The following is a 22,471-nucleotide window of genomic DNA, read 5'->3' on the forward strand; positions in this document are numbered from 1 at the left end:
AAAAGACAAAAAAAAATGTGTATAAAAGATAGGAGATTCAGGGCTCCTGCCTGCCTGTTATGGCGCAAAGGGAGTGGGGGTGGGGTACTTGTGAAAGAGGGGCCTCCGAACTGTAGCTGGGGACCAGTTTAGACACAGGAATATTAAAATAGAGAAACCTGAGGAAACGCCCTCCACAGGCATTTTCACTTTTTTGAAGCAAATTATAAAATGTTAAGTTCCCTGGAATCACGAAGCAACCCTTTCTTTACTCTGTGCTTAGCACTGTTTTAGGTTCTTAGGGATGTTGTTCTTTAGTGGCTGAGTCGTGTTCCGCTGTTTTGTGACCCCATGGACTGTAATCTGCCAGGCTCCTCTGTCCATGGGATTTCCCAGGCAAGAATAACTAGAGTGGGTCGGCATTTCCTTCAGGAGATCTTCCCAACCTAAGGGTGGAAGCTAAAGATCCTGCATTGGCAGGTGGATTCCTTACCACTGAGCCACCGGAGAAAGCCCTAAAGGGACCCAGAAGTGAGTGAATCTCTGGTGACTGGAAGGTAGGCAAAGAGTGAAAGAATGCTTCCAGGTAGTTCTTTGGTGTTATTAAGTCAGACTAGCTTTTCAGTTATCTTTTGGTGGTGAGAAAACAAGTTGGGATGAAGGAATGAATGAAAATTCAATCTCTCAATATACAGGCCCCTTTAAGGCATGGTTTCGGTCATCCCCAGGGCTGGACTGTGAGTCTCCTAGTATTTTCTTCCTCCAAACCGGAGGAGTAAACTCAGTGATTTTATTTAAACTGATCAGCCCACCTCAGAGCATCCTGAGCACAGGCTGCTTCCTTTGACTGGAAAAGAGATAGGAGCTGATCAGAGAACAGGACAAAGCAGCCAGCCTCCCTTTTAACGTCATCAGCCTTGAGCTAACTGGGTCCTAAAGTGCATGCAGGGTAGGACTCACTCCTGGCCCTGGAACATTTGGGGGAAATTCCTTGCAATGCTTTCTGGTTAAGACATACATGTTCCTGTTAAAGGACCTTGAAAAGCTGTAAGAGGTTCTGAGAAAAGCCATGTAAATGTCATGAAGACTTTTAAGTTAATATTTGTGAAGACCAAAAGAATGTCTGGCACTGTGTAAGAAATCTCAAGGCAACTAAAAGAAATTTAAATCATTTAGACTTGAAAATGCATGAGGATTTTATCAGTCCAGCATGGTGTAAATAAGTAACTATATGGAAAAGGTACAAGAGCTGGGGCAGAGGAGGAAAGGAGGATTGCATTTTAGTCTTGGTCAATGGGGTAGAAATAGAATGTTGAAACTAACTCCCCCAGGTTTGTTTTCAAGGCCCTTTTAAAAAAATCTTTGATAAACATGTTAAATCATTCTCAAAACCAGTCATTGGACCCAGTGCTGATTTCTCTCCGTGGAATCATGAACACTCTTGTCCAAACCTTTGAACAGTTTTATATCCTTTCTGTAAGGTTACTCTGATAATTCTTGCATCAGATGCCATTAATATTTTAAAACAAGGCACTTGTGATTAGAGCTCTAAAATATACAAAACACAAAGTTCTTAGTCTTTGTGAAATGCAAGAAAGAGTAGAACATTGAATTCAGTTCAGTAGCTCAGTCATGTCTGACTCTTTGCGACCCCATGGACTGCAGCCCACCAGGCTTCCCTGTCCATCACCAACTCCCGGAGCTTGCTCAAACTTATGTCTATAGAGTTGGTGTTGCTGTCCAACCATCTCATCCTCCTTCATCCGCTTCTCCTCTTAATTTAGAACGTTAAGTCTAAATAAATGTCAATGCAAAAAAAAAAAAAAAAATACACCAAAACAACCCAGAAGCAATCTGAAGCTAAAATTCAAGAACTGCCCTGTCTACTACAGGAACCACTGACCACAGGTGGCAAGCGATTCTTTTTTTTTTTTAATTTTTTATTTGGCTGCACCAGGTCTTAAGCCTAATCCTAAAGTTGGAGTCTTAGTTGTGGCAGGCAAACTCTTAGTTGCATCATGTAGGATCTAGTTTCCTGACCAGGGAACAAATCCAGGCCCCCTGAATTAGGAGCACTGAGTCCTAGCCACTGAACCCCCAGGGAAGTTCCTGCCTATTTATTCTTTTTCCCACCTCTCTTTTTCAGTCTCCATTGTAACACTCTACACTCATGCTTAGTCTTCCCAAGGTGTACTGCCCTGAGGTAGAAAAATGTCTGGGGCTAGCCTGGAAAATCCCATGGACGGAGGAGCCTGGTGGGCTGCAGTCCATGGGGTCGCTAAGAGTTGGACACGACTGAGCGACTTCACTTTCTCTTTTCACTTTCATGCATTGGAGAAGGAAATGGCAACCCACTCCAGTGTTCTTGCCTGGAGAATCCCAGGGACGGGGGAGCCTGGTGGGCTGCCGTCTCTGGGGTCGCACAGAGTCAGACACGACTGAAGCGACTTAGCAGCAGCAGCAGCAGGAACAAATAGACCTATCAAGCTACTAGTGATGAGATTGGAAAAGGAAATGACCTTCATCACTGAGTATCAAATCCCTTTCCAATTCCATTGGTTCTACTCCTTTGAATTGTCAGCAAAGACTTCAATACCATAATTTTTAATGATAAATCATTATCATTGGCTTCTAAGTCGAAAGATGTTCAGACAATTGAAGGGCATTGTTATAACCAAATATGCCTTCCTTACTTATCCATTTAGGTATACAAACAAAGTTTGGGGGCACTCTTTTAATGAAAAAAAAAAAAAAGGAATAAAGTTAATGCTGAATCCTGCCTCACTCTAGCAATAAGTACTATTAATCTGCTGTGTGTTTAATAATTACCAAAATTTGGAATATAAGTTGTTTTGGTAAGGCTTATAAAATTTGTCATAATTTAAATTGTTACAATAGCTCCATGCAGAATAATTTTTTATGGTTTGAAAAAAGCTTTAAAATACTTAAATGTATGTATTTTTTGTCCAAGGTAGCCTATTAGGTAATCAACAATAGACTTTTAAGCATAAAACTATGTTGCATTGAGATAAAACCTGTAAGGAAAGTAGAATGGGCAGGAATACACAGATGGTGCTGTGCTCTTCTCAGTGCATCTTATCAGGAGACACAAGATGACCATTTGTCCCCAAACTAGTGATGTTAATTCTTACCAATTGGTTACCATAGTACCCCCTGAAGTTAATTAGTACTGGTACTTAATAAGAAAGATATTTTAAGATTTCTAGCTATCCTGTTCCTCATTAGATTTTCACTCACAGTTCTAGGATCCATAGATGATTCTTCCTTAAATTGTTACCACAGTGATTTCCTTTCTTTAAAAAAAACAAAAACTTTATTCCTGACTGCGCTGGCCTTTGCTGGCTGTGCGCCGGCCTCAGTGTTGGGGCCTCTCGTGGTGGTGGCTTCTCTCGTGTTGGAACGTGCGCTTTAGGGCAGATGGGCTCAGTAGCTGTGGTGCATAGGCTTAGTTCCCCAGTGGCATGTGGGGTCTTTCTGGGCCAGGGATTAAACCCGTGTCCCCTTGCATTCCTAGGTGGATTCTTCAGCAACCAGGGAAGTCCCACAAGGCTTTCTTAGACTGCTAGTACAGATTGTTATTTAACTCTTTCATTGTTACCTAGCTTTCCATTTGTGTACACATTGTTATGTTTCTCCAACTGGATTTCAAAAAGCTCATTAGAAACAGAAGCATGTGTTACACTTCTTTGTGTTTAGTATAGTGCTGAGTACACATTAGACATTCAAATAAATATATTTTTAAATGGCTATTAAACTGTTAGGTTGTCTGCAATATGCTTTAAAAGACAGAACATCTTTTAAATTACTCTGGCAGATTGCTACATAATACCATTTTCTTGAAAGCAGAATTCAAGACAAAACTGGTCTGTCTTGGACTCATTACTAAAGCCTGGAATGTGCTCATTTTAAGGCACTAAGGCAATATTTCTAGTTATTTACGCAGCATATATTCTATTTTTCTTATAAAAAAATAATAATAATACTTTTGTACAGGTTGCCTAACTGAAAACATTCAGCTTCCCAATTCCCTGGAAACTCTGAGTAGATGTGGAATGAAGTTCAGGCCAGTGGTAAGTGGAAGTAGTAGGCAGAGAGGATTCCGGGAAAGCTTGTTAAATGAAGGCTCTGCGGGAGGCCTTACGCCTTTTGACTGTTGCCCCTTTTTCCCCCCCGGGCAGTGCTGCTTGCCTGCAATGCTGATGACAGTGGAAAGATTGAGACATTCATCAGCCACCCTGCAAACATGAGGGAGGAAGCCACAAACTAAGGATGTCAGAGAGTAAAGACAGAACGAGTCTGGGTTCCTGATGCCGTCAGAGAGTGGTCATCTAGCCCTGACCTAGTTCTAGACTGCCTGCTTACAGATCCCAAGTTACATGTGACAAGTAGAATTATCATGGTGCCTGGGTTTTTATTATCTGCCATACAACACAATCCTCATTTTTACAGACACTTACTTACACGATGCCCTAAGTCAGATTTTCCAAACACTGTCTTTGTTGTTCTTGTGAATGGGCTACTAGTACTGCTGAAGAAGTAGAGTGACAGGAAGTAGGTGGATCCCAGAGACAAAATTTTTGTCAGTTCCCTTCCAATACCGGGAAAAGAGATGAGGCACTTAGCATTATGCTGCAGCTAAGTTGCTTCAGTCGTGTCCGACTCTGTGCAACCCCAGAGACGGCAGCCCACCAGGCTCCCCCGTCCCTGGGATTCTCCAGGCAAGAACACTGGAGTGGGTTGCCATTTCCTTCTCCAATGCATAAAAGGGAAAAGTGAAAGTGAAGTCACTCAGTCGTGTCCAACTCTTAGCGACCCCGTGGACTACAGCCCACCAGGCTCCTCCGTCCATGGGATTTTCCAGGCAAAAGTACTGGAGTGGGGTGCCATTGCCTTCTCCGACTTAGCATTATAGCATCACTATTTTGTGGCCAGAAAAAAAAAAAAAAAACAACAACCTGTAAGTTCTAAGGGGCAAAATAATCATCTTAAAGCTACACTTTTCCAGCTTATCTATCTGTCCCATACTACAGTCCCATCATTTTCCTGGAATGTCCTTTTCCTCTCTCTGTTTAAACCTTAGTTTCCCAACCTCATCATTAATGACATTTAGGGCTGCACAATCCTTTGTTGTGGGGTGAGGCGCTGTCCTGTGCATTGTGAAATTTTACTAGCATTCACTAGATGCCAGTAGCACCCCACCCCCACTCTTGCCCATTACGACAACCAGAATTTGTCTCTGGACATGATCAGTGTCCCTGAGAGCCAAGACCTCCCCCTCCACCCACTGTTAAGATCCACTGCTCTAAACTTGCTGCCTATGATTATCGGCAGTACTGCCTACCTACCTAGATCTCCATGTTAAACTGTAAGCTCCCTGAAGGCAGGGACTACATCTGACTCATCTTTGTAATCTCCCTGTTCATTGACAAAATAGATATTAAAATGGTCCAGGACAATAATGGGAATAGATTTCAGGAATCCTGGCTCCTTGATACCATGATTTTGACACTCACTGTTAAAGATGCCTGTGTCCTATGCCTATGCCTGGTATCTTATTTTATAGGCACTCATGCTATAGTCAAGAGACAGATTCTAGCAGGAAAGTGCTACATGGCTTATTGTTATAAACACCAACTGGATGGTAAAGGAGAGCAAAAAATTGTAAGACAACTTTTTATGGTCTCACAAAGAGAAATGAAAAATTCTTAAATGATAAGGGAAAGAGTGAAAAGCCAAAGTCTGTATACACTATTTTTATTTCCTTAATAGAATCAAAGTTGTATTTTAGTCAGAAAGTGCTACCTACACCCCTCACCCAGTTCCCCTTCCCCGTAACATTGTCCTTTTACATGACTGTGGTCCATCTGTCACAGCTAAGAAACTGACCTGAAACCACAGGGATTCATTACCGGTGAGAAATGGATGCAGTCGTTTGGTTTGCTAGGACTAGTGATTCTAGTGCTTTTGATTTCATGAGTATGTGTTTAAAGGCAGACATTTTTGAACCATCTGAGTAACAAGACACCAACACGTGGGCAGGAAGTCCTCCTGGTCCTGCTGGCGGATGCTTCCTTCAATCCTTCGGGCTGCCCACCCCTTTCTGGAGAAGAGTTGCAACACTTCCTGAAGTTCATTTGTGTGTATTAAGGCTCTAAGAAATTCAATACTCCTTTGGCTTCTGTAAAATGCTGCTGTTCATTTGCTCAGTAAATTAAACAGAGCCTGAAAGGGAGCAGACAGTAACAAAAGGAAAAGTTTTCTTTGAAAAGTGAAAAGATATTACATGACTCTCTTTTACAGTTGGCATTGACCCAGAGCAGTAAATGGCTCAACGTTTGTTTTTGTATTTTTGAAGAAAGTACAGACTCTCCATTGTCAGTACCTTTATTGACACCAAGGTTCAAAGGCAGCAGGAGGAGCAAGTTTTATCTTACTTGAAAGAAGTTACAGTGGGGCAGGTGCCCTTCATTAGTCCTAAGAAAATATATATCAATGTGCTGGTTGTGAAATTTTTTTTTAATAGACTTTTTTGGGGTATAATTTTAGATCAACAGAAAAGTTACAAGGCCAATAGAATTCCTTTATGCCACCCTCCCGCCCCACTCCCCTACACAAACAGTTCTAGCTTCCCGTAATGTTATCAGCCTTTTTAGGTGGCACAATGAAAAAGAATCCGCCTCCCGAACAGGAGACACAAAAGACGTGGGTTCAGTCCCTTGGTTGGGAAGAGCCCCTGGAGTACGAAATGGCAACCCACTCCTGTATTCTTGCCTGAAAAATTCTATGGACAAAAGAGTCTGGCAGGCTACAGTTCATGGGGTTACAAAGAGATGGACACAACTGAGCACACATACACAGTGTTTTCAACCTACACTACCATTGTTATATTTGTCAAAATTCAGAAACCAGTACTGACACAGTGCTATTAACTAAACTCTAGACCTTATTTGGATTTCAACAGTTTCTCCCTTACTTTCTGTTTTCTGTTCTAGGATCCTGCCTTGGTTTTGATTGCTTAGCTTTCGTATGGTATATCTGTTTTTGCAAAATGTTTCATGACTAATTTCAGTAAGTGATATTTATCTGCAGTGCTGGATTTACCTAAACTCAACCTTCCCAGACACATACATACCCTGAGGCTCTGACTCTAAAATAATAGCAATTGAATCCCTCCCTCTTTGATGAGATGGCCTTGCCTTTAGGTGATGCTGTGAGTTTTATCCTGACCTGGCCTGTAGGAGACAAGATTTCTTGAGAATGGCCCAGGGACTTTGAATATTAAAAAAAGAAAAAATCCTCCTGTCTTTTATTTATAGCTACCTTTGAACATCTAATATTCCTGTGGGGAAAGATAGCGAGCTGTACATTTTCTGTTCTCTCATAAACTTTTTTTCATGAAAACATCCAGGATTTATGCAGCTCCAAGAGTCAGCTGGGTAAAATATGGACCAAACTCTGGTTTGGTAAATAAAAGAAATACGAAAAGAGAAAAGCCTTGGGAGCGGAGGACGAGAATTACGATTGCCTCCTAGAATATTAGAACAGAGACCATGCATCTTCCATTTCCAGACCCTGTAAGGACAGTCCTTGCAACCTGGGAGCTGGAGGCCTGGGCTAGCGACATAGACAAATGGACATCGGGCAGGTTTTCAGCTCTCACACATACTAGTTAGGTAACCTTGGACAAGTTACTTTACCTCTCTCAGCCTCAATTTCCCTGTTAGGAAAATGAGAATCAAGTGTCGACCAAGATAATATGTTATACACAGCTCATGACGCAGAGAAAGCATCACAATTCATGTTATTACTCTCACCAAGGGTCATCCACCTTCATACCACGTGTCATTCCCACACTCTTTGTAGTTTCACTCAATTCTCATCCTTCCTTCTATCTTTTGATATCTGGTAGCCAGAGTTTTGACAGGTCCCAGAAAGCCAAGTAGAGCAATGGTAGGTCCAAGTCTTTAAAATATGTCTGAATATAAAATTTGATCACTGATTACATGCAGAAAAGTGCCCATGAAGGTGGACCATAGTGACGGATGACATGTAGGAGAGGCGTCATAGGGATGGACACCAGGTGAGTTTTCCCCAGCTTCGCCCTCCCCCAACAAGAGGACAAAAGGCCCGCATGTCCCCTGGGTGGGCTGGACCTGGCCACAGGCTGCCGACGACCGGTTCTGTCTGTGTGACCTAGGACAACATTCCCAGCAGAGAACTGCCAACATTGCCTTGGTACACAGACCTGTGACCTCCGGTGAGATTCCGGGGCGGGGCCTGGATGATGCCATACCTGGGGCTGGGGGGCTCGTGGGAGTTGCTCTGCACAGAACAGCTGAGCAAGGCTGCAGGATCTGGGGAGGAAGAGGTTGGGATCTGCAGTTTTTTAAAAAAGGACCCTGTTGGGACCTTCCTGGCGGTCCAATGGTTAGCTCCGAGCTTTCACTGCGGAGGGCCTGGGTTCAATCCCTGGTCGGGGAACTAGGATCTCACAAATCACAAGGCGCAGCCAGAAAAAAAAGTGGGGGACTCTGTTGTTTCGTACTAAACAGAATCATTTTGTGTTTGAAAACGAGTTGTGTTTTCCAACCTAGAGTTCCAGAATTATATAGAGTTTATTACAATCCTTAGGATCCACAACGTGTTTCCTAAAAGCCCTCGTCATGGTCTATGCCTGCATGGGAGCCAGAGGTGGGGGACCGACTGCTAAACTTGAACAGCACGGGGTGGGGGTTAGTGCTTGGCTCTGCTGGGGACCAGGAATACATCATGGATCTCTTGAAGAGCTTTTTTTTCATTGTTGTTGTCTGTTTCTGTTTTAAATTATTTGTTTATTTTTGGCTGTCCTGAGTCTTCATTGCCGTGCGAGCTTTTCTCTAGTTTCGGAATGATCTCAGGGGCTAGTGGTGGTGTGCCAGCTTCTCACTGTGGTGGCTTCAGCACGGGCTCGAGCTTCAGTAGTTGTGGCACGTGGACTCGGCAGTTGCAGCTCCGGGCTCTGGAACACAGGCTCGGTAGCTGTGACACATGGGCTTATGAGCTCCGCAGCACGTGGGATCTTTTCGGATCAGGGATCCGAACTTGCGTCTCCTGCATTGGCAGGTGAATTCTTTACCACTGGGCCCCCTGGGAGGCCCTGTTTTTGTCTGTTTTTACTCGAAAAGACAGGCATGTGCCTGAAAGCAACCTAACAGTGCCTGAGTGACTGGAACACAGGAAGGAGCTTGTTCCAGGCTCCGAAGCAAAGGCAGTCCAGTCTGAGCCCCTTCACTTACCGGGGCGGCCCTTCCCTGTCTTGGAATCTGAAGGAAACTGACATCAGCAGAGATAACCCCCTGTTTGAGCCCTTCACGCCCACAAACAGCCTCCTCGGCACTAGATAACAAAACGCTGGTGACCGGAGTGCCCACCCGCCAGCCTCAGACTCCCACCCTGGGCAGCGCTGTCCAGGAACAGGCACTGCCACAGAAGGAATGAATGCAGGTTCTCCGACATCCCAAAGCCACATGCCAGGGATCCTTTAGATTCACCTTCCAGGTGACCAGGTGAGTTTACAAATCAAAGGGCCTCTGAATCTGACTTTACTTTCCAGAACAGAGAAAGGGGTAGAGAAGACAGCCACCCTGGGCACAGCTTTGGATGAAAATAAAATTTCTCAATTGGTGTGTTTCATCAGTGTCCTGAAAAATCAACTTTGTTCAGGCTTGCAGGAAGTGTGTTGTCTACGTGTAACTTTAAACATTTGGGGGGAAGAAATTGAAAACAGTTTTCTAAAGGGACACTCCTAATCTTGATCAGCAAATGTCCCCTTACTCTTCCAGGGACCAGGACAAGAAGGAGAACAGTTTGCACTGACTTGAGGTTCTCCTGAAGATTTCCGTCCTTCACCTGTGCTCAACTATTTGCAGTCAGTAGTTGTTTTTTTTTTTTTTTTTTTTCTGTTCCATGTGCAATGAACTGATTTTTCCAACACTATGATTAGAACCACAGCCAGAAAAACCTTGATTTGGAGTCAGTCATTCATCCTGAGCGCTGTGCTGCCTTTATCTCCTCTCTGGGAGCAGAATCTAGAAGAGGAGACAGATAATAAGTGACTAATGTTGTATAACTGTAAGCAACCCTTAGGGGTGGGACTGAGGAGCAGGGGCCTAGCTCTGCAGGGCCATCAGGGAAGGCTTCCAAGAGGAGGTAATATTCATGAGGCCTTGAAGGATGAGCAGGAGTTTGTGTAGGATTTAGCTTTACTTTTCCCCCTGCTCCTTCTCCCTGCTAGAGAAGCTAGATGCCACCTGGCCCCTGAGCTAGAATCTCAAGAAAGCAGTAATAGTTCATTCCGGGCTAAAAAAGACCCGAAACTAACACCATATCTCAACCTTTGACACCTGCTACCGTTCCTGAGGCTGAGTGGATAAGAAGACCCTTCTGGATTTCGGTATATGTATTCCAACTCTCCTGAGACATCCTTTGCCCCTTTCTTACCCTCATCCTTAGCCTCCTTCAAGATTTCCTTGATATTTTCATTTTAACCAACAACTTTTCTTTAGAAATGGAGACAGGAAAGAGAGAGAGAAAAGATACCTTCCCATCCTCCCCACCCTTCCCTTGTTTGGTTTTCAATTCTGCACACTCACTCACTCCCCAGTTCCTTACTCTGCTTCTCTCCTTAAAGGAGACAGAAGGGACATTGGGGTATCTGAGTTCAGAGGGTGCTGTCCCTCTCCTGAGTCCCTTGGAGGAGTTATCCCTCGGGGTCAGGAGCCAGGTGGGAGCCTGGGGTTCTGGGATCTGCGTCTGTGCCCCCTCCCGCCACCCTCCCCCGAGCCTGCAGCTTTCCTCACTTTGCACAATGAGGTTGTTGACCTTTTCCATTTCATCTTGTTTTTCTTCTGTACCCTCCTTGGCTTGGCAACCACAAATCAACTGCTTCCTCCTTGGCATTTCTTATGTGCATCCCATTGAAATTAAAAACTCAAGAGGAAGAGGCCCCACAGACCTTGAAATGTTTAGCCTGCCTCCTGGCCTTGGCCTCTGGCTCGACTGGTCCCACCTGCTCTCCTGGGAGAGTGGGCAGCTGATGAAATCCAGAGGCCCCGAGACCTCCCTTCCAGTAAGTGCTTTTGTTTGCATATCCTGGTTGGAAAACAGGAACCACTGGTTGGAAATCAATCGATCAGGGAGGTAAAGTTACTGAATGAGTGGATGAGTGAGCCATAGGCAGTGGCCTTCCCGAGAAAGGCAGAATCTGCTGTCTCTTTTAACCGGTTAAAATCTTCCTTGTTTGTTTGCTCTCTACTTCTGAAAGTTTTCTTGGAACCCTCTTCCCAGAAGAAGCCAGGTAACGGGAAATCAGGGTCACAAAGAACAAGAAACCTCGTTTGGGCCCTCCTAAGTTACAAAGCTCCTTTTATTTTCAAAGAACCCAACATGAGGATGTGTGAAATAAGTCACTATTAGAACATGAGCAAACAGTTACAGGACATGAGCCGGGCATGGTGCATAACTCCTAGCCTCTGCTCTCTTTTCTCGGCAAGATAGGAATTGGCTCTGTTTCTCAGAGGAGGATGATCAGGCTCTGAGAGGGTAAGCCGAAGGTCACGTGGTTGACCTGGGATTCAAACCTGCATCCCTGTGACTTCAGAGGTTGTCTGGCTTTCTGGAGGTTGGACAGGCGTAGAAAGGACCCAGGCCAGGCCCACTGCTTTTAGGACGAGACGCCTCTGAGGCGACCTTCAGTAATTTGCATGGTATGACACAGAAACTGAAAACCCAAGTCAAGGTGTCCGAAACCAGCAAAAGAAGGTTCCTTTCAGTCGCTGTTCCCGTCCACTGGTGGTGGTACAGATTGGGTGACGTTTACTGTGCAAACAGCAGCCTGGGAGCCAGGCAGAGCCCACACCTAACTGAGTAAATAGCACCTGGAGGCCTTGAGGCAGGGCACCCAAGGTCCCCAGTGAGGCCTCCCTTTGAGAGGCAAACAGGAGAATGTGCCTGTGGGCTGGGAGCCGGGAGCCCGGAGCACTGGTCCTAGCGCTGCCTCGTATACGTCTCTGCTCCTCACCTGGAAGTGGAGGAGATCAACTCAGTGACACGGGAATCTGGCTGCAGGGGTCAGTTTGCCTTGGACAGCACGGACTGGTGGGCAGAGCTGCAGAGGGTCGAATCGAGCTGCCTGGGTTCAAGTGTGAACTTCACCACTCACACACTCTATGACCCCACACAAGTCCTTCACTTTTCAGAGCCTCTGTTTTCCCATTACTCATCCAGAAATAATTATAGGACCCATCTCACAAGGGTTTTCAAGGAATCAGAGTCAGAAGTCACAGTAGGATTCTAGAATATTCCATCATGGCCATGAGAGTCCTTTCCTTTGACTTTTTGTTGCTGTTTTCAGGGACATTGAGATTCAATTCAAGCCAAAGTTAACAAACTTACAAGAGAGTTAACCTCTGAGAGTTCAAGCTTAGTTCAGTGCTGGTATCTAGTTGGGAATTATTGGTGATTCCTTAATTCTGCAAATATTCAGTGAATGCTTGGAACCTGAAAAGGCTCTTTACGAGTTCTCTGGATGATACACGGATATTAACACATGGACCTTTTCTGTCCAAGAGGAGACGCACACAAATGTCTATGACACAGAAGTAACAGCAGTCCAGTGTTAAGCATCAGCCTGCCAATGCAGGGGATGCAGGTTAGATCCCTGGTCCGGAAAGATCCCACGTGCCACTGGACAGCAAAGAACTGGACACGACTGAGCAACTAACACTGTGCCGAGCACCATCTTAGGTTTTAGGTGCTAAGCACATGATGGTGAACAAGAATCCGGTGAGAAAACATGAAAATTATCCAGAAATCCCCTGCAAAGGAAGACTAAGCAAGAAGATTGATGGCAGAACACGCCCAGAAGTCAGAAACCATCCATCCCCATGATGACCATTTTAGATGAATTCTGAGTAGATACTGCTTAGCAGGTGGTCACAATTCTCCCAAACCGGCTGCTATTCTTGTATTTAAAACACCTGCTGCTGTTTCCAGGATGCTAACATTTACTTTGGTTTTTATGTCAATGCCTTTTGTACAGAGAGCCAGCTGTGGAGCTTTTCTTGTTTCAACATTGCCCCTGGACTGTGCTTTGTTGATAAGAAAATAAATCACCACTTGCCAAGATAGCACTAGAGCAGGCTTTAAGACTGGTTGGAACAGAAGCCTTCCCTCAAGAGAAAGAATAGTCTTTCTCTTCCTGGTTAGGAATGTTGTCCTTCTTCAAGGCTTGATCATCTGGAATGCCGTCCTTCTTTATGGGTTGATTGTCTGCCTTGATCTTCTGTCCTTCTGCTTTCTCTTCCTTGGCTCTCTTTTCAATAATCCCTCTCTACTCGTGGGACTTTAACCAGACGGTTGAGGATTGATGAGCCATAAAAAGTAAAGGTTAGACAGAGAGCAGGTGATCAGTTGCCAGGTGCTGGGGGTGGCAAAGGACTGGAGAGTGCGAGCTTGTTGGGGGCGGGGTCTCCTTGGGGGGCAGCTGTTCCCAACCTTTTTGGCACCAGGGACCAGTTTCATGGAAGACCATTTTCCCACAGTCTGGGCCGGGGGTGGTTTCAGGATTTCAAATGCATGCCATTTATTGTGCACTTTATTTCTATTAGTGTTACATCAGCTCCACCTCAGATCATCAGGCATTAGATCCCGGAGGGTGTGGACCCCTGCTTTGGGGGTGGGTAATGAAAATGTCTTAGAACTTGATAGAGGTGGTGGTTCCACACCATGGTGAATGTCCTAAATGCCATTGAATCTCACACTTTAAAATGATGCTTTTTATGTTATGTGAACTTCACCCCACTCAAAAATGAAAGAAAAGGTTAAAAAGCCAGATACAAAGGCACATGATCTGTATGAATCAATTCATCTGATGCTCAGGTACCAGCTCATCTGTGGTGACAGGAATCAGAACAGGGGTCATGTGCGGGGAGGAAAGGGTTGGAAAGACGCACAAGGGAACTTTCTGGAATGATGGAAATTGTCTACATCTTGTTTTGGGGCAACTGTTACAGAAAATATACAACTGTCCAAAAGTAATGAATTGTACACTAAGATCTGTGCATTTTATTGATGTTAATATATCTCATTTAAAATTTCAAAAAAAGTTAATTAAAAAAAGGAAAGGTGGGGAATTCCCAGGTTGTTTAGTGGTTAGGACTCCGAACTTTCACTGGTGAGGGTCCAAGAGTTCAATCCCTGGTCGAGGAACTAAGATTGTGAAAGCTTAGTGAGGGGGCCAAAAAAAAAAAAAAAAAGAGGACACAGCAGTATTTTTTTTTTAATATCTATCTACTTATGTATTTGGCTGTACCAGGTCTTAGTTTCAGCACATGAGATCTAGTTCCCTGATCAGGGATCAAACCCCAGGCCCCTTGCATTGGGAGTGCAGTGTCTTAGCCACTGGGACACCAGGAAAGTAACCCTGCCCTCACTCCAGCATTATTTGCTTGGACTGATTTGACACTCTTTCCTGGAGTCAGTTCATCCATTTTTAAAGGTGTTGCCTGGAAGAGCTGCTTGCTGGTACTTCATTGCTTGTTCTATGAATACAATTTTTGGAGGGGAGGAGGTTGCATTATTACTCATTTGTGGGCGTGTGGCTTGTACGCACACACAGTTTCACTTCGGAGAACTTTATGTGCTTCGAGCTAATGGAGCCTGGTCCTGAGCACCACAGTAGCCCTCTCTGGAGAGGGGCTTTGACAAGGTGGTCACCAGCCTCACTTTGCAGTCAGATGCTCTGGGTTGGACACTGCCTCAGCTGCATTGACTCTTGCCTCATCTATCTGCCCGGGCCAGTTGGTAGCTGTGTGATGTTGGGCAAGTTGCTTAACCTCTCAAGGCATGACTTCCTCCTAGGGTGAAAGCAGGGATGATAAATGCCCCACCCCACCCCCAGCAGCATTGTCGTGAGTACTGAGCTGGCTGATCCCAAAGTCCCAGACACGGAAGGGCATCAGAAACCACAGCTGTGTGAGTAGGATCATCAGATACAGTGTAGGACATGCAGTTACATTTGAATTTCGAATAAAGAGTAAATGATTTTTAGTATATCATTATTATGCACCAAATGTTGTATTTGCCCCTCCATCCCCCTAATTCACACAGTGAAGCCCTAACCTGTATTTGGAACATGTAATTAAGGTTAAATGAGGTCAGATGAGAATTCCAGAAAAACATCTGCTTCATTGACTATGCTAAAGTATTTGACTGTGTGGATCACAGCAAATTGTGGAAAATTCTTAAAGAGATGGGACTGCCAGACCACCTTACCTGCCTGCCTCCTGAGAAATCTGTATGCAGGTCAAGAAGCAACAGTTAACAACCGGACATAGAACAACAGACTGGTTCCAAATTGGGAAAGGAGTACGTCAAGGCCGTGTATTGTCACCCTGCTTATTTAACTTATGTGCAGAGTGCATCACGGGAAATGCCAGGCTCGATGAAGCACAAGCTGGAATCAAGATTGCCGGGAGAAATAGCAATAAACTCAGATATGCAGATGACACCACCCTTATGGCAGAAAGCGAAGAGGAACTAAACAGCCTCTTAATGAAAGTGAAAGAGGAGAGTGAAAAAACTGGCTTAAAGCTCAACATTCATAAAATGAAGATCATGGCATCCAATTCCATCACTTCTTGGCAAATAGATGGGGAAGCAATGGAAACAGTGACAAACTTTATTTTCTTGGGCTCCAAAATCACTGCAGATGGTGACTGCAGCCATAAAATTAAAAGGAGGGAGAGAAGAAGAAAGGCTATGATCAACCTAGACAGCATATTAAAAAGCAGAGACATTATTTTGCCAACAAATGTCCACCTAGTCAAGGCTGTGGTTTTTCCAGTAGTCATGTATAGATGTGAGAGTTGGACCATAAAGAAAGCTGAACACAAAAGAACTGATGTTTTTGAATTGTTGGAGAAGACTCTTGAGAGTCCCTTGGACTGCAGGGAGGTCAAACTAGTCCATCCTAAAGGAAATCAGTCCTGAATATTCTTTGGAAGGATTGATGCTGAAGCTCCAGTTCTTTGGCTGCCTGATGTGAAGAACTGACTCATTGGAAAAGACCCCAGTTCTGGGAAAGATTGAAGGCAGGAGGAAAAGGGGACAACAGAGGATGAGGTGGTTGGATAGCATCACCGACTCGAGGGACATGAGTTTGAGCAAGCTCCTGGAGTTGGTGATGGACAGGGCGGCCTGGTGTACTGCAGTCCATGGGGTCGTGAAGAGTCGGACACGACTGAACAACTGAACTGACTGACCGAGGTCAGATGAGTGGAGCCCTGATCCAGCACAGTTAGTGTCCTTAGAAGAAGAGACACCAGCAAGCTCCTCTCTCTTCTCTCCTTACCCTGTAAAGACACAGGGAGAAGGCGGCCATTGGCAAGCCAGGAAGAGAACTCTCACTAAAAAATGAGTCAGCCAGGGACTTACTTCCCTGGGGGTCCAGCGGTTGGAAATCCGCCTTGCAATGCAGGGGACACAGGTTTAATCGCTAGTTGGGGAACTAGGATCCCTCATGCCATGGAGCATCCCCCCCCCCCCCACCCCGCTGCCCCATTTCTTTTTAATTAGAAGGAAAAAAGAGCTCAGAACACCAAGACAGGAGATTGGGCCCTAGGCAGGGACAGTCTCCTCCACCTCCAGGTGTGTCTGACTCCTGGGACCAGCCTCCTTTCTTGCTGCCCTTCGCCCTCTGTGGTTATAGATTCCAGGTGGTGTACAGTCCTCCTCCCCACAACCCTAGAATGTTCTTAGCCATCACTCCCGTGGTCTGTGGGGCTCTTCTCAGCATGGCTTCCTAGACTCACTGGTCTGGCTGGCTTGCTCTCAAATACTCATCTTGGCTTCCCAGCTGAAACTTACTCAACTCCTGCTTCCCTAAATGTGACACCTGGGGACTTTCCCTGTTTCTCCCCATCTGGAGCTCAGACTCCAATTCCTCTACACACCCCAAAGCTTCAGATTAACTGCGCCCGGCCCAATCCCCAAAGGACTCGCCCAGGAGGAACCTAGGATCTGCCTGCATGACCAAGAGGGAAGGCCACCTTGGGAGAATCCCCAGCAGCCATCTGTAGTCTCAGATTCCTCACCGGTAGCTTGGAAGGGATTATGCGTGTGGTGAAGATTCAGGGCCTACAGTGATTAGAGCCGTGACCGTACAGAGTGGGCCTAAGGAAATAACTGATTTTTATTTTTAACTGGAGGATAATTGCTTTACAGTGTTGTGTTGGTTTCTACTGTACAACAACATGAGTCAGCTGTAAGTATGCATATATCTCCTCTCTTGAGCCTCCCTCCCACTGGAAGTTATTAGCCAAAGAAACACTGAGGAAAACACAGAAAGACAGCAGCAGACTGACTTGGTGAGGGTGGGCAGCGGGAGGCAGTCTAGACGTCTGGAAGCAAGGCCAGACTGAGTGAGGGGCTCACATTTTAACAGTTCTTATGAAAAGAAAAAAACGTAGACAACAATAGCTGTGTCCATAACTGGATGGTCTTCTACACCTATCCCTGTGGCCTTTTGGCCACACCCAGAGACTCACCATCTTTAAGTGCAAAGCAAAAGCCTGCCCAATTCCCTCTCCTTCCGTTTCAGAACATCCCCAGGCCTAGGCAGGTTCTTGCCGATCCCTTAGCTGGGCCTTGACCTGCAACTCTATACAAGACTTCTTCCTTTGGAGACTTCCCTGGTGGTTCAGTGGTTAAGACTCTGTGCTCCCAAAGCCCGGGGCATGGGTTCAGTTCCTGGTTAGGGAGCTATTAATAGATCCCACATGCTGCACTAAAACCCTGCACAGCCAAGTAAATGAACTTAAAAAAACCCAAAAGATTTCTTGCCTTTTTCTCTCTCTAGCCATCTCACATCTTCTACCTTCCTGATACTCCAGCTGTTTTAACAACTGAGTCACTATTTCCCTTGGGAAATTTTTACTGACTCTGCACTTACTTGACTTGATGATTCTTTTATCAACTTTCCATTTCACTATTTTTAAAAAAGCTTCTAAGTGTGGTATTTATGTCTGTAACTTTCTTAGGTACTGTATGTAGCTTTTTTCAAGGGCTGCTGCCTGGAGGGCTGAGAACCTTCACACCACACTACTACGGTTGACCTGGATCCATTTTTCCTGAGAAGCTAGTACTCTACTGATCCCAGACTTTCTGAATGCACAGTTTAGCATTTTTTTTTTTTTTGAGGTCAGCAGGTCAGCAGGCCAGGGGGATAGGGTAGGGGAAGGATTTGCTGTGCAGCACATGGGATCTTAGTTCCCTGATCAGGGATCAAACCCAAGCTCCCTGTGGTGGATTCGTGGAGTCCTAACCAGTAGTTCGCCAGGGAGGTGCCAATTTTTTTTTTAAAAGGTATCCCGTGATAGGTCAATTTTGCCAAGAAAGAATTTGCTAACGAAAGGGTAACCATCTATTACCATCCCCCAAAGTAAGAAGGGCATGATCTCAGAGTAGAGGATGGTCTTTTACATTTAGTACACTGAGCTTTTTGAAAAATAAGCCCCCGCATTCTGCACAGTTTTGTCATTTCTCTGTTTTTTCTGTGGTTTGGCCACCATGAACAGAGGCCGAGGTAGAGAGCACGGACACCGTAACGAGCTGCAGGGCCATCTAGTGGCCATTTGTCATCACTGCATGTGCAAGTGACGACTATTCCAATGGTTGACTCCCACCCAGGGTTTCTGGCATAAGAATCAATCTTGGTCATTTTGTGGAATTTCTGAAATCTCACGTTAGAAACGTTCCTACAACCTTGCACGTAAAATTATTGCCTCGGTACAAATCTTAAGACTGAGTTTCTAGCATTTCAGTGGTGATTCAGAGCACTGTTACCCAAGTCAGACAGGCTTGGGTGAGAGTTTGCTGTCTGTGTGACTTTGAGCAAGTTACTGGAACTCTCTGACTCTCAGTGTCCTCTTGAGCAATGGAGATAACAGTGGACAGGACTGTTCTGAAGACCCAGGAAAGTGTGCATGTCACATCTTTGCCACTGTTTCTAATAAAAGAAGTAAACCTTTGCTATTAATTTGTTCAGTGCTTATAGAAAGACAGCATCACCCAGGGCTCAAGGAGAAGGTTCACTATGAGGAACTCAAGCATCGTCTCAGAAATCCTTCACTTCCTCTCAGTAATGTTTTATAGTCGTTGGTGGTTGTTTTTTTTTTCCTGTATATATATATTTTTTCTTTTATATACGTGTATTTGGCTGTGCTGGGCCTTCACTGCTGCTCAGGCTTTTCTCGGCGAGCGGGGGCTGCTCTCTAGTTGCGGCGTGTGGGCTCACTGCGGCGGCTTCTCTTGCTGTGCAGCACAGGCTCTAGGGGGCGCAGGCTTCAGTGGCTTTGACGCATGCGCTCAGCAGTTGCGCCTCCCGGCTCTGGAGCAGCGGCGTCATAGTCGTGGCACGTGGGCTTAGTTGCTCTGCGGCGTGTGACATCTTCCCAGATCAGGGATAGAACTTGGTTCTTCTGCACTGGCAGGTGGATTCTTTACCACAGCCACCAAGGAAGCCGTGTGTGTGTGTGTGTGTGTGTGTGTGTGTGTGCGTGCGTGTGTGTTTTAACTTAAAAAAATAATTTATATTGGGGTGTAGTTGATTTACAATATATTAGTTTCCGGTGTACAGCGGAGTGATTCAGTTGTACATATGTCCATTCTTTTTGCAGATCTTTTTCCTATATAGGTTATTACAGAGTATTGAGTAGACATCCCTAGCTATATAGTAGCCTCTTGTTTATTTTATATATAGTAGTGTGTATATGTTAATTGTTTGTATTTGTAAAGACACTGTGTTGAACCTGATGTGAAGAACTGACTCATTGGAAAAGAGCCCAGTTCTGGGAAAGACTGAAGGCAGGAGGAGAAGGGGACGACAGAGGATGAGATGGTTGGATGGCATCACCGACTCAAGGGAAATGAGTTTGAGCAAGCTCCAGGAGCTGGTGACGGACAGGGTGTGCTGCCGTCAAAGAGTCAGACACGACGAGGGACCGACTGGACTGAACTGAGCTACATATTTTAATTTTGATGCCATTATACATGGTGCTTTTTCATATTTCACTTTAAAATTGTTTTTGTGTAGAAATCCAGCTATTATATCAACCTTGTATCTAGCAAACTTGCTAAATTAACTTCTTTTACAGTTTATGTTTCATTCATTTGAACTTTCTGCATGCACAATCAGGGGAGTATTGCATGCTGCTGCTGCTAAGTCGCTTCAGTCGTGTCCGACTTTGTGTGACCCCATAGATGGCAGCCCACCAGACTCCTCTGTCCCTGGGATTCTCAGGCAAGAACACTAGAGTGGGTTGCCATTTCCTTCTCCAATGCATGAAAGTGAAAAGTGAAAGGGAAGTTGCTCAGTCGTGTCCGACTCTTAGCGACCCCATGGACTGCAGGCTACCAGGCTCCTCCGTCCATGGGATTTGCCAGGCAAGAGTACTGGAGTGTAGGGTGCCATTGCCTTCTCCGTCTGTGTATCCATACCATATGGTTTAAATATTGCCTCTTGAATGGCCTAAAGAACTGTGGTAAATATTTGTGATGAGAGCAGACACTGTCATCTCATTCTCCATCTCAGAAAGAAAGCTTTCAAAGTTACCATTAAGTATATTTGCTAAAGGTTTCCAGTGGGTCAGATTTAATGAGACCTCTTCTGCTTTCTCAATTCAGTTCAGTTCAGTCACTCCGTTGTGTCCGACTCTTTGCGACCCCATGAATCACAGCACACCAGGCCTCCCTGTCCATCACCAACTCCCGGAGTTCACCCAGACTCACGTCCATCGAGTCAGTGATGCCATCCAGCCATCTCATGCTCTGTCATCCCCTTCTCCTCCTGCTCCCAATCCCTCCCAGCATCGGAGTCTTTTCCAATGAGTCGACTCTTCACATGAGGTGGCCAAAGTATTGGAGTTTCAGCTTCAGCATCATTCCTTCCAAAGAAATCCCAGGGCTGATCTCCTTCAGAATGGACTGGTTGGATCTCCTTGCAGTCCAAGGGACTCTCAAGAGTCTTCTCCAACACCACAGTTCAAAAGCATCAATTCTTTGGCGCTCAGCCTTCTTCACAGTCCAACTCTGACATCCATACATGACCACAGGAAAAACCATAGCCTTGACTAGACGGACCTTTGTTGGCAAAGTAATGTCTCTGCTTTTGAATATGCTATCTAGGTTGGTCATAACTTTCCTTCCAAGGAGTAAGTCTCTTTTAATTTCATGGCTGCAATCACCATCTGCAGTGATTTTGGAGCCCCAAAAAATAAAGTCTGACACTGTTTCTACTGTTTCCCCATCTATTTCCCATGAAGTGATGGGATTGGACGCCATGATCTTCATTTTCTGAATGTTGAGCTTTAAGCCAACTTTTTCACTCTCCACTTTCACTTTCATCAAGAGGCTTTTGAGTTCCTCTTCACTTTCTGCCATAAGGGTGGTGTCATCTGCATATCTGAGGTTATTGATATTTCTCCCGGCAATCTTGATTCCAGCTTGTGCTTCTTCTAGTCCAGCGTTTCTCATAATATACTCTGCATATAAGTTAAATAAGCAGGGTGACAATATACAGCCTTGACATACTCCTTTTCCTATTTGGAACTAGTCTGTTGTTCCATGTCCAGTTCTAACTGTTGCTTCCTGACCTGCATACAGATTTCTCAAGAGGCAGGTCAGGTGGTCTGGTATTCCCATCTCTTTCAGAATTTTCCACAGTTTATTGTGATCCACACAGTCAAAGGCTTTGGCATAGTCAATAAAGCAGAAATAGATGTTTTTCTGGAACTCTCTTGCTTTTTCCATGATCCAGCGGATGTTGGCAATTTGATCTCTGGCTTCTGCTTTCTAGACCTTTCCAAAAGATGACTCATAGAGATAAGAGCTGAGATAATATACTTCTAACTCTTACCAGTGGTTCTCTCAGGATGCATGTGTGGGGACAGGTTGTATGACATTGTTCTTGTTCAGTCACTAAGTCGTTGTCCAACTCTTTGTGACCCCATGGACTGCAGCACACCAGGCTTCCCCGTCCTCCACTATCTCCCAGAGTTTGCTCAAACTCATGTCCACTGAGTCAGTGATGCCATCCGACCATTTCATTGTCTATCGCTCCTTCTCCTCCTGCCTTCAATCTTTTCCAGCATCAAGGTCTTTTCCAATGAGTCGGCTCTTTGCATCAGGTGGCCAAAGTATTGGAGCTTCAGCATCAGTGCTTTCAATGAATATTCAGGGTTGATTCCTTTAGGATGTATGACATTACTTGTTTAGTTGATAAGTCACGTCAGACTCGTTGTGACCCCATAGCCTGCAGCCTGCCAGGCTCCTCTGTCCTTGGGATTTCCTAGGCAAGAATACTGGAGTAGATTGCCATTTCCTTCTCCATCTGACATTACTTGCTAAGATAAAATTACTTTAGCATAGGAATAAT

The 22,471-nt window shown here is 45.0% G+C and overlaps 1 long non-coding RNA gene across 1 annotated transcript in view; it reads left to right on the plus strand.

The window, feature by feature from the left end:
* LOC101903066 (uncharacterized) overlaps positions 1-13,172 on the plus strand; it is a 172,592-nt gene extending 159,420 nt beyond the window's left edge. The window contains exons 2-4 of the long non-coding RNA XR_001502243.3: positions 3,994-4,070; positions 8,010-8,080; positions 9,822-13,172. This is a non-coding gene — a long non-coding RNA (uncharacterized lncRNA). The remainder of the gene's footprint in view (positions 1-3,993; positions 4,071-8,009; positions 8,081-9,821) is intronic.
* The last annotated feature ends 9,299 nt before the right edge of the window (positions 13,173-22,471 follow it).

Source organism: Bos taurus, chromosome 17, assembly GCF_002263795.3.
Source record: "Bos taurus isolate L1 Dominette 01449 registration number 42190680 breed Hereford chromosome 17, ARS-UCD2.0, whole genome shotgun sequence".
Lineage (NCBI taxonomy): Eukaryota > Metazoa > Chordata > Mammalia > Artiodactyla > Bovidae > Bos > Bos taurus.